This window comes from Silene latifolia, chromosome 3 (genome assembly GCF_048544455.1).
Source record: "Silene latifolia isolate original U9 population chromosome 3, ASM4854445v1, whole genome shotgun sequence".
Lineage (NCBI taxonomy): Eukaryota > Viridiplantae > Streptophyta > Magnoliopsida > Caryophyllales > Caryophyllaceae > Silene > Silene latifolia.
Window position 1 is genome coordinate 85,118,660 of NC_133528.1, and position 11,667 is coordinate 85,130,326.

At 39.9% G+C, this 11,667-nt stretch overlaps 1 non-coding gene across 1 annotated transcript; it reads right to left on the bottom strand.

The window, feature by feature from the left end:
- Positions 1 to 6,128: 6,128 nt before the first annotated feature.
- Positions 6,129 to 6,235, bottom strand: LOC141650886 (small nucleolar RNA R71). Its single transcript, XR_012546896.1, has one exon. It is a non-coding gene; the product is annotated as a small nucleolar RNA R71 (small nucleolar RNA).
- Between the last annotated feature and the right edge of the window lie 5,432 nt (positions 6,236 to 11,667).

An 11,667-nucleotide genomic window follows, 5' to 3' on the forward strand; every position in this document is an offset into this window, starting at 1 on the left:
AGGGAGTATTTGACCAAATAAGCTACTTGCCAAACACTTGCAAAAAAATCAGGTAGCTGAAATTTTGGTCAAATAAGCTACTTTGGTCAAATAAGCTACCTGAAATGTCGTGCCAAACGGAGCCTAAAGGGGGTTTGGTTCGCGACCGGGAAAGGAAACGAGAATCAAAGTAGGATCAAAAAATTAATTGTAAACTTTGGTTATGCATAGGTAAAACAATGAAATCAAATTGACTAAAAATCAATGACCACCTCAAACTCTCAATGACCACCTCAAACTCCCACCATCACTTCAGAGCCGTAACACCACTGACGTAAATCTCGGGGCGACTCGATGGTGGTCTTCTCTAGTGAACTCATCGACGAGCCTGCCCACCCACGTATCGGTCGGACTCTCACCTTACCCCTTCTAACAACCACTACCCAACTCTAAAAGGCCCTCCCGAAGCCTTGAAAGTCTTTCTCCCACCCCAAGAACACCAGATTCGGTGTTTTACGGGGATGGGGGAAGAAGTTTTGAGATTCATGGGAGGTTTTTTAGGTTGGTTGGTTGTTATTAAGGATGAGCTTTGGGGATTTCGAGGTGTGGAAAAAAGAGTGGAAAGAGTCCCTTCTTTTTGCAGTATGTTTTTTACTTAACACAATACTTTTGTAATATTTTCTATTTGCATACCCTTATTCTACTAACAAATTACAAACTTAGTTATCCCATATTGTAATATTAAAATCTCATAAATCTATCAAATTACATCAAATCACATGTTTAGTCATCTCATATGCCTTTTACAATTAATTTAGGGATTATGTTAAAATCATTTAGGGTTGTTTTTATTCGTGGTGGTGTGATGGTGAAGGGATTGGGAGTTGGTGGTGGTTGTTGGCGCGTCGTCTACGTAAGTGAAATGGGGTTGGCTGCCGGCGAAAGGGAGGTGGCAGTTGGACGGCCGTGAAAAGGGAGGGCGAGGAATGGGAGAGAGAGAGAGAGGGGGGGTAGGGCGGGGCCGGATCGGGTTATCGGTGTTCGATTCTTGGCGGTGGACTGGGTTGTCCGGTGGCCATAATGGATATGACAGAGGGGGAGGATGGTAGCAGACACTGATTTTTTGTAGTACATATTTCATAACAAAAAAAAGTAACGATTTTTTTTTATGAAACATATTTTATAACAAGTATGTTTTTGTTTTTTTAGTGAAATGTAAGACTTATATTGATGAATATATAAATCAATTAAGTCCTTTACAAAACTAAGCTTAGAGAAAAATGATCAATAACTCCATGCAAAGACGTGCAATATATTGCATTTTTCCAGCCAAACTCCATCTCTACTGTTAATTGAAAGTTTAATTCTATCTTTGATCCTTCCTCTAATCCCGACCATCACCAATTTTGCAATGCTCTCAGGCCTGATTGGGACTGATTTCTTTCTGCTTTTGTTTATATGCAGCCAAATGTGATACAAGCAAGCTAATGATACCGCAATCTTAATGTTTTTCTGCAATTTAGTACCATTAACTCTCCTGCACCATTCTGTTGCATTCTTTTCACAATCTCCTATGAATCTCGACATAATATATCTTTGGGATATTCTACATGGTACCCCTCCATTTTTTGACTTTCTACATGGTACCCCTACACTTTTTAAAACATACATGCTACTCCTAATTGTTGTCATTATGACTAAGTGATGTGATCAATATTTGAGCATATTTAGTCCCCGAATTAGCCTCGTTCCTATTCTTTTTAATGCATAATTGAGTCATTTACTATCTTTAGTCCTTTGTTTTGCATATTCTTTGAGGTTTTGTTTCCTTGGTAGGAGAGGAGTGCAAACCTTGCATTTTCATGGCAAAATGAAGCTAAATTGATCAAATCTAATGACCAAGCATCAAAGAGAAGACAAGACTAGAAGGCTTTTGTACATAATGTAGTAGATGGGCAATGATGAAGAAGATCCTTGCATCCCTGACAAAATCCCGGAGGATTGTTGGAAGAAGAAAAGAAGAAAATAAGAAATGGAAGCTGAGCTAAGATCCGCTCGTCTCACCCCTCGGGACGCCCGTCCAGAAGCTCCCCAGGCCGCTCGTCCAAGCTGCCAGGCCGCTCGTCCAGCACCCATACAATCCGCTCGTCCCGACCCTTGGACGCTCGGATTGTCCTTCAGAGAAACACGCCCCCTTCTTTCTTCACCCGAGATGCGCATATTTTTGAAAGACTAGCTAAAAGGAGACCCGCATCTTTTCTTGAGAGGAGCGATTCCTCAAGGACTTAATCGTTATTTAAGCCCTTAGTAACCCTAATTTGTGCACCTAATCCCCACTATAAATACCCCATTAGTCTAATTAGATTATCATGTTCTTCTTATCAATCTTTAGTGTAGTTTATATTATTCTAATCTCTCTTTAATCTTGTAATCAACTTTTAATCAAGTCTTAATACAAATCTCATTTCCTTAATTTCTCTATTGTTCATCTTTTATTTTGGGTAATTGAAGATTATTTGGGTTTATTGGGAGATTGACAACCTTCCATCAATCATCAAGTACTTCTATTATTCTTTGCATTATTATTTTGGAATTATCATTCGGTATAATTCTCTTAATCCCTTTTTAATTATTGTTAATCATCTTCATTTATTCATCATGTTTTTCTTGTTAATATGATTGACAACCTTGTTAACATGTTAAACTTGATAATGAGTGAGTAGTTTCCTTAACTAGGGTTAATGGGGAATTAGGGGAAACCAACATGGGGGATGATTCATGCTTAATTTAATATGTTTTCATAATTTATTTGCTTGCTTGTTGTGATCTCAACTTATGCACATGTTATGTTTGATGAAATGCGAGCCTATGAATCCCTGCATTTTTTACCCATCACTTACCTTTTCAATGAGACTTGTAAGACATAAACCAACTCGAGTCCCATTAGACCATGCATATAGTTGAGTAGGGAGGATTAAGTCGACTTGTAGGTGTTGTACAATCTAATCGATTCGGCTCCGGGACCCAAACCTTCCTAGGATTGTAAGATATAAACCAACTCGATCCTATCACAACAATAATTGCTTGCTTATAATTTGAGAATATGTTTGTATGATCAATTCCCATGAATCCCCTATGAACCCATGACACCCTAGTGCTTTTAATCAATTGTTTACATCTCATTTTAGTCATCTTGCTTGTTTACTTTTATTGTTATTTAGCTTAGTGATCTTCTTATCTCAACCCAAATTGTGACACCCCTAGACACCACTACTTGCAATCGAAAATCCTACATCAATACCCGTCCCTTGGGATCCGACCTTTACTTACCTCTTTACTAGTAGTAGAGTTGTTTGTGAAGTTATAAATATTATTTTGGTCTAGGTGCTCCTAACGACAAGTAACCGAAATCTAAGCTCAAAGCGAACCCGCTAATTGTCTCACATCGGTTATATTATTAAGATAGTTTAAATAAAAGTCTGGTTTTAGTCACCTCTTTACTCGGGACGAGTAAAGGTTCGGTTTGGGGATATTTGATGTGAACATTATTTGCACACATTTAGTCCCCTAATTGAGCCTATTTTTCATACTATTATAACATTTCATGGTCATTTTATCCGTCAAAACCTTCTATTTGCTTTTCTAGTGCATTTCATATGTTTTGTAGAAAAGGAGATAAATGAGGCAGAATTTCCCCCTCTTCTGTGCATATTTGGAAGATTTATGACGATATTGGATGGACTAGTATGAAGAGGAGGCAAGAACGAGAGCCAACAACACAAGAATAAGGGGTATGCAAGAGGAGGAAAAGCAAGGAAGCCATTACATGAAGAAATTGCTCGGAACCAAACTGAGAGTTGCTCCCTTGGCTCTGTAAGTATGCTAGATGAAACGGCGTCAAAAAATCAAGTGATCTAGGCTTTTGAATCACTCCAATAGGAGTCCGGATGAGAAAATGACGTCCGTTTTACAATCCGAGCTCAAATAAAGAAGCTGTCTGCCAATCCGCTCGTCCCGAGACTCAAGACGCTCGTCCCCTGAGACAAGACGCTCGTCCCCTGAGACAAGACGCTCGTCTTGAGGCCTTAAGATCCGAGCGTCCCGTGCTTGATCCGCTCGTCTCCCCCTGCTACAGGACGAGCGTCCCGACCCCTTGGCCGCTCGGATTCCTCTCCAGTGCCAACCGTCCCTACTGCCTAGACGCTCGGGATGCGCATATTTTTTGAAAGACTAGCTAAAAGGAGACCCGCATCTTTTCTTGAGAGGAGCGATTCTTCAAGGACTTAATCGTCATTTAAGCCATTAGTAACCCTAATTTGTGGACCTAATCCCCACTATATATACCCCATTTGTAAAGCTCTCTTAATCAAGTTTCCTTAGATTAAATCAAGCTTTCTTAGATTAAATCAAATTTCCTTAGATTAGATTAGGAGTAGATTAGAATAGATTATCCTTTAATCTTTCCACAAAATTACACATTAATCTTTCATTAATTATTGTTCAAGTTTATTATGGAGTAATTCAAGTTTATTATTGGGTAATTAGAAGATCATTTGGGTTTATTGGGAGATTGACAACCTTCCATCAATCATCAAGTACTTCTTTTATTCTTTGCTTTATTATTTTGAATCATCTTCATAGGTATAATCTCTTTTACTCTTACTTTAATTATTGTTAATCTTTCTTACTTGTTCATCATGTTTGGCTTTGTTAGTATGATTGACAACCTTATTAACATGTTAAACTTGATCATGAGTGAGTAGTTTCTTTAGCTAGGATTAATGGGTAATTAAGGGAAACCAACATGGGGATTGATTCATGCTTAATCTAATATATTCACATAATTTATTTGCTTGCTTGTTGTGATTCCAACTTATGCACATGTTATGTTTGATGAAATGCTAAGCCTATGAATCCTTGCATTTTCACCCATCACCTATCTCTTCAATGAGACTTGTAAGACATAAACCAACTCGAGTCTCATTAGACCATGCATAATGTTGAATAAGGAGGATTAAGTCGACTTGTAGGTGTTGTACAATCTAATCGATTCGGCTCCGGGACCCAAACCTTCTTAGGGATTGTAAGATATACACTAACTCGATCCCATCACAACAATAATTGCTTGCCTATAATTGAGAACATGTTTGTATGATCAACTCCCATGATTTCCTTATTAACCCATGACATCCTAGCACTTTTAATCATTTGTTTACATCCTTCCTTTTATTGCTTGTTTTACTTTATTGCTTGCATTAGTTTAGAACACAACTACAAACCCCAACAATTGTGACACTAGCATAAATTGAGATAGATAGACTTAGAACCCAAAGCACACCGTCCCATAGATCGACCTCGACTTACCACTAACTAGTTGTTTGTTGAGAATTATAAATGTGTTTGATTGGGAGACCCGACGACATCACCCATCAAAATGGCGCCGTTGCCGGGGACGGTGTTAACTTGATTTGATTTTATTTGATTGTTATTAGTTGTGTCTTTCTTTGCCTTGGGGAAGTAAAAATCCTCAAGGTTCGTTCTAATTGTTTTCGAGTTGTTTGATATTTTGCATGTCTAGAAGATCACAAGGTAACTTGTTACCCATTGATCACGAAATTGAAAGAACTTTGACAACCAATAGAAGACTTGCTAGAAATACTTTGAGAGGTATTGGTGAGGTTGTAGATATTCAACCAAATACTATTGAGTTCATCAACCCTTTTGCAAGAGAAGGTGAGGAGAACCCAACACAAAATCAATCACACAATCAACCCACAATGCCTAAGTTTTCATCACATTCCATACCAACCGAGGAGAACCTACCCAATGGAACTCCCACACCACAACACTTAACTGGAAATTTCATTGCAAAATCCGCATTTATCCAATTAGTCGAAAGAAGCCAATTTGGGGGGATGCCTAGTGAAGACCCTCATTCCCACATGGAGACTTTTTGTGACTATTGTGATGCGATTTCACAAACCGGAGTGACTCAAGACCAAATTCGATGGATCTTATTTCCTTTTTCTCTAATTGGTACCGCGAAACAATGGTTGAAGAGCCTTGATAAGGCTACTCTTGGAATTGACTCTTGGAAGAAGTTGGCTCTAGCTTTCTACAAAAAATTCTACCCTCCGGAAAAGACTAACATGCTAAGAGCTCAAATTACGGGTTTTAAGCAAAGGGACGAAGAATCTTTGTATGAAGCTTGGGAGCGATTCAAATGAATTTGCCGCTCATGTCCTAATCATGGACTTAGCGAGTGGTTCTTGGTACAACAATTTTGGAACGGTCTTTATGAAGACTAAAGAAACATTCTCAACATGGGATCAAAGAGTATATTCACCGAAGTTGACGATAATCAAACTTGGAACAAGATCGAGGAAATGGCGGTCCATAATTCACAATATAGTAGACCCCGCAAGGCTACTAGAGGAGGAAAACATGAAGTGGACTCTATTACTCAATTGGGTGCTCAACTTAGTGCTCATATTGATACCATCAACTTGAAGTTTGAGAAGGCTATGGCTAAGCTTGAAGAAGCCTCAAAATCACCAAAGCATCATGTTAATGCCATGGTGGCATCTTCATCCATCCCAAGTGGGATATGTGAGAATTGTGGAACTTTGGGACATGACCAAAGTGAATGTAGGGGAACAAATGAGCAAGTGAATGCTTTTCAAGCATACAAAAGTGGTACCCCTTATTCCAACTATTACAATGAAAACACCAAATTCCATCCAAATCTCTCATACAAAAGCCAAAATGTTCAAAACCCTCAACCAACATACACCCCACCTCCCATGAGAAACCAAAACCAAAGACCCTTTTACAACCAAAACCAAGGTTATCAAAATCAAACTCCATACAATCAACAAAATGACCAAGGTTTTGATGTTCAAAAAGCGGTCCTCCAAATGCAAAAGAATCAACAAGAATTTTTCACTCAAATGCAAAAAGATAGCCAAGCAAAAGATATCAGCATCAACAACATCCTAGCCCACACAAAAATGTTGGAAACTCAAATGACCCAACTAGCATCTTCAAGCTCTCAAAGACAAAAGGGGCAATTACCACCTCAAAGTAATCCCCCAAGACATGAAACGGTTAGTGCCATTCACTTGAGGAGTGGTACGAGATATAAAGGACCAAAGAAGCAAGTTGAGGATGAAGTTGTGGAAGCTAGTGACAAGGAAAGAGTTGTGCAAAACTCTAGGGAAGAAGAACCAACCAATCAAGAAGTTTCAAAGAAAAGTGAAGAAAAGGCCAAAGAGAAGGAGCTCATTGTGATTAGACTTCCATTCCCGAGTCGTCAAGTTAAGCCTAAGTTTGATGACCAACTTGGAAAATTTATGGAAATTGTGAAGAATTTAGAAGTCTCGATTCCTTTCACGGAATTGATCAATCACGTTCCGGCCTATGCGAAGTGCATGAAGGACATCCTTACGAAGAAGAAATCAATCCGGAAGCTTGAGACTATTGCCTTCATTAAGGTGAGTAGTGCCATCCTTCAAGGGAGTTCACCTCCAAAACTCAAGGATCCGGGAAGTTTCTCCATTCCATGCACTATTGGTGACACTACAATCAACAAAGCTTTATGTGACCTTGGGGCAAGTGTTAGTGTCATGCCATATTCGGTTAGCAAGAGGCTAGGAATGGCAGAACTCAAATGTACCAACATCACGCTTCAAATGGCGGATAGATCAACAAAGACACCTTTAGGGGTATGGGAAGATGTTCCCGTGAGAATTGGAAAATTCTTCATCCCGGTGGATTTCGTTATTGTTGACATGGAAGAAGACTCCAACATTCCTATTATCTTAGGAAGACCTTTCTTGTACACCGCGGGAGCGGTGATCAATGTGAAGCATGGAGAGCTCACCCTTAAAGTGGGAGATGAAACCATCACTTTCAATCTTGACAAAACCATGAGAGCTCCCCGATTGCATGAGCCATGTTTTATGGTTGATCACTATATATAGCCGGAAGGATGATAGGAAGAAGTTGGAATTTCAATGGAAAAAGAAAGTGGATGATGCTCCATCAAAAGAACAAGGAAATAGCAACAATGAGAGCTTGAAAAGCTCACCCATGACAAGTGAAGAAGATGGCCTCATTGGCCAAGACAAGAAAGAAGGAGAGTTGTCTCCATCAACTCAAGAAATTTTTAATGATCAAGTAGACGAAGTTTGCGGTCTTTGGGATGATTAGTTTGAAGGGATATTCAATCCCTATATTGGTAATGCTATGAACCACGACCATCATGGAGAACAACAAGTGCAAAAATCTATTGAGGACCTTTATCATGATAATGAGCAAGCTTTCGACTACTTCTTCAAGGTGTTGAGTAACATCAACAACACCTTGAACATGCCCCCTTGACATCTCACATTGGATGAGAGTTTGGTGGAGTCCTCCCTAAACCACCATTTGTAAATACTCTAACTCCCTAACTTGCATTTCAATTATTACATTGCATTTTTGTCATCTTTGGATTTATATTTTTGTGCCTTGATCAAGATATTCATCATTTTGAGAGAAGTGAGGGAGGGACTTATGATTTTATTGATGTGTAGTGCTTTACCTTAATGTGGGGATAGCAATTGCCTAGGCTATTCATGCCTTTGTAGTGCCCCTACAATGAAGAACCCGAGAATTGAAGAATGAAAATGACACGGGTTACGAAGTACCCACGGATGGCCCTGAATCCGTGTGGTCAAGGAAGAATCCGAGCGGCCAAATGGACAATCCACTCGTCCTGAAGAACCCGAGCGTCCAAAGTCACCAGACGCTCGTCTGGTAGAGCTGCAGAATATAAAAAACTGGTCTGACAAAGAATCCGAGCGTCTCAGCTGAGAATCCGCTCGTCTCATTCTGGACGGTCGTCCTTCACAAAAGACGCTCGTCTTTTTGCTGCAAACATTTTGGGATTTTCTCTGTAAAGGAATCCGAGCGTCCGTCCAGAAAGACGCCCGTCCCTCCACAAAGAATCCCCTCGTCTTTCCAGAAAGACGCTCGTCCTGTGGCGTCTTTTCCTGAGCCAAACATTGAAGAATCCGAGCGTCCCGACACCTGGTCCGCTCGTCCTCCACTGCATTTTCAAATATAACGGGTGTTTTAAACCCTTTTTCTCCCATTCATTCTCATTTCTTCAACATACAAACACTACCCAAAACCCAAAAAACCCCAAAACCCTCATCCTCTCCATCAACAAAATCAAATTTCCTCAACCAAATCAAATCCAAACTTCCTCACAACAAAAATCAATCACTCCTTTTTCAACAACAAGTGATCCAAACACCAAAATCTTCAACCTTTGAGTCGATTTTTAGGATACAAAGCAACATTCATTCATCCTAAATCGATTTGGGTATCACTAAAAATTGAAGATTTCAATCTTTCATTGGTGTAATCAAGCAAAGGAGAATGGCAAGAACTAAAGGAGGTAACAAGGCACCCCAAAAGAAGACACTTTCCAAAAGGCAACTAGCTCTTCAAGCAAAACAATTGTCAAAGGCATTGGTAGTCCATAAGGCAAGGTTGGAGGTTCAACAACAAGATCCCCCTATGGAAGCTACAACATCAACAACTCCGGTCATTGAACAATTATCCAATTATCCGGAGGTAACTTTCACTTCCGACTCTCATAAGGAGAAATTCATTCTCTTTGCTAAGAAAACCATCATGCCCACTAAGTTTATTTGTGAAGATGCATTGTCAAAGTTGGGTGTTCTTGAACAAACCAAGACCTTCTTTGAGTCTATGGGATTGGGTAAATTGTTTACAATGAAAGAATTGACATACCCCTCCCTCACCTTGGAATTTTTAAGTTCTTTGAAAGTCACAAGGGTGGAGACTCGAACCAACATCGAGTTTCGTCTTGAAAATGTTGATAGACGCATAACTTATGGCGAATTGGGTAAGATATTAGGCCTTAGTAATCATCCGAAATATACAAAGACTCCTATCAAGTATGACCCCGCTCCTCTTTGGATGGCAATTTCTGGAAAGAAATTCATACGCTTTCATGATTGTCATGCTCTCTTAGTCCACCATCCGGGCATTAGAGTATGGCATAAGGTCATTGGGAATACTTTGATAGCTAGAAATGGCACAAATCATCTTACCAAACTCGATTGTATTCTTCTTGAGTCGGCCTTGAACATTTGGAGGGAATTTACCAAGCCATACAATGCTCTAAGACTTTTGGTTGAACGATGGCTTAATGTCGATTGTGGCAAAGAAGGCACCGCCTTTATTGTCAATGGAGGACTAGTTACCCATTTGGCTAAGCATTTTAACCGGGATTTCAACAAAAACAACACTTATGTGCCGGTTAAAGGAGGTCATCTTGTTGATATGGACACCATGATTCACAAGTTCAAGTGGGTCAAGCACGACACTCTTGACAACAAATATGGGTGGTTAACAAATGAAGCTAGATCCTTCACCTTGCCTTCCAAAATTTGCCGATTGAATGTTCACCGACCGAACTACCTTCTCCCACTCTCCGAAGAGACCGAGTATATCATTCAACAACAAAGGGGCGAAATTGCCGAGCCCTCCTCCTCCATTATCACCCCACCTTACCCATTTGAATACCACGAGTTCAAACCCAAAGATGTCGAAGTGGGAAATGATTACTTGACACTACTCATGAGGGAAATGCACAAGCAAGCTTACAATGATAGAGTGGATGCTTACAAGGCCCAATATCCGCCCCTCTTACATCTAGCTAAGCAAGGACTTCTTGATCCGTCTTGTCCTTTGCCTAGTTGGGCGGATAGGGAAGTATTCTTTCCTAGCATTCCTAGTGGTGGTAGACCGGGTGGAGAGGAGATGGTTGTTGAAGAGGGTGGTGACCAAGAAGGAGAAGAAGAAGAGGTTCAAGAAGAAGAAGTCCAAGAAGAGGAAGAGGAAAGTGAGGAAGAACAAGCAAGTGAAAGTGAGAGTGGACATGATTCCACATCTATGGAGGTTGATGATGCCTCAAGAGATGATGATGATGATGATACGATGGGTGAGGATTAGCAAACTTTGGAGGCTCCTACATTCTTACACCTCCCTTATGGTTTGTCTACTTCTCTTATTTTTATTTTGTTTTGATCATTTTGTGGAGTCCTAGCAACATTGGAGGACTAACACCTTGGTTTCATTAAGGTGTTCTTTATTATTGTTCTCGACTTGTAAAATCCAAAATGACAATCTTTAGTTTCATGCATTGCATTCCATGTGCATAAACTCCCCTGAAATTCATGACACTAGAAATAATGTCTATTTTGGTTTGGGGAAGTCCATGCATATGCATTGGGAGCTAATTTAAATTATGCTCTCCGCCATAACAAAAACACATGCATCATGTAGTGTAGCTTAGTATAGTTTGCATTTAGTTTAGAAATCATGCATATTCATTGCATAATTTCCTATTGTATTGGCCATTGAGGACTGTAGATACCCAGTATCTGCTGAGACTCCAACAAACACCCGATGATTATCGGACTACAACATGTTTTGGAATCGCGGCGTTTGATCGACAGTTTGTGTACAACTTTACGTCGGAAAACTTAAAACGATTTCGAAAATAAAACATTTCAAAACATTTCAAAAATACCTGGAGTGTTTAATGCACGACGACGGGGTCGCAATGACACTAACTAGAGTCAAAACCGACACCGGACCAAGAACCGG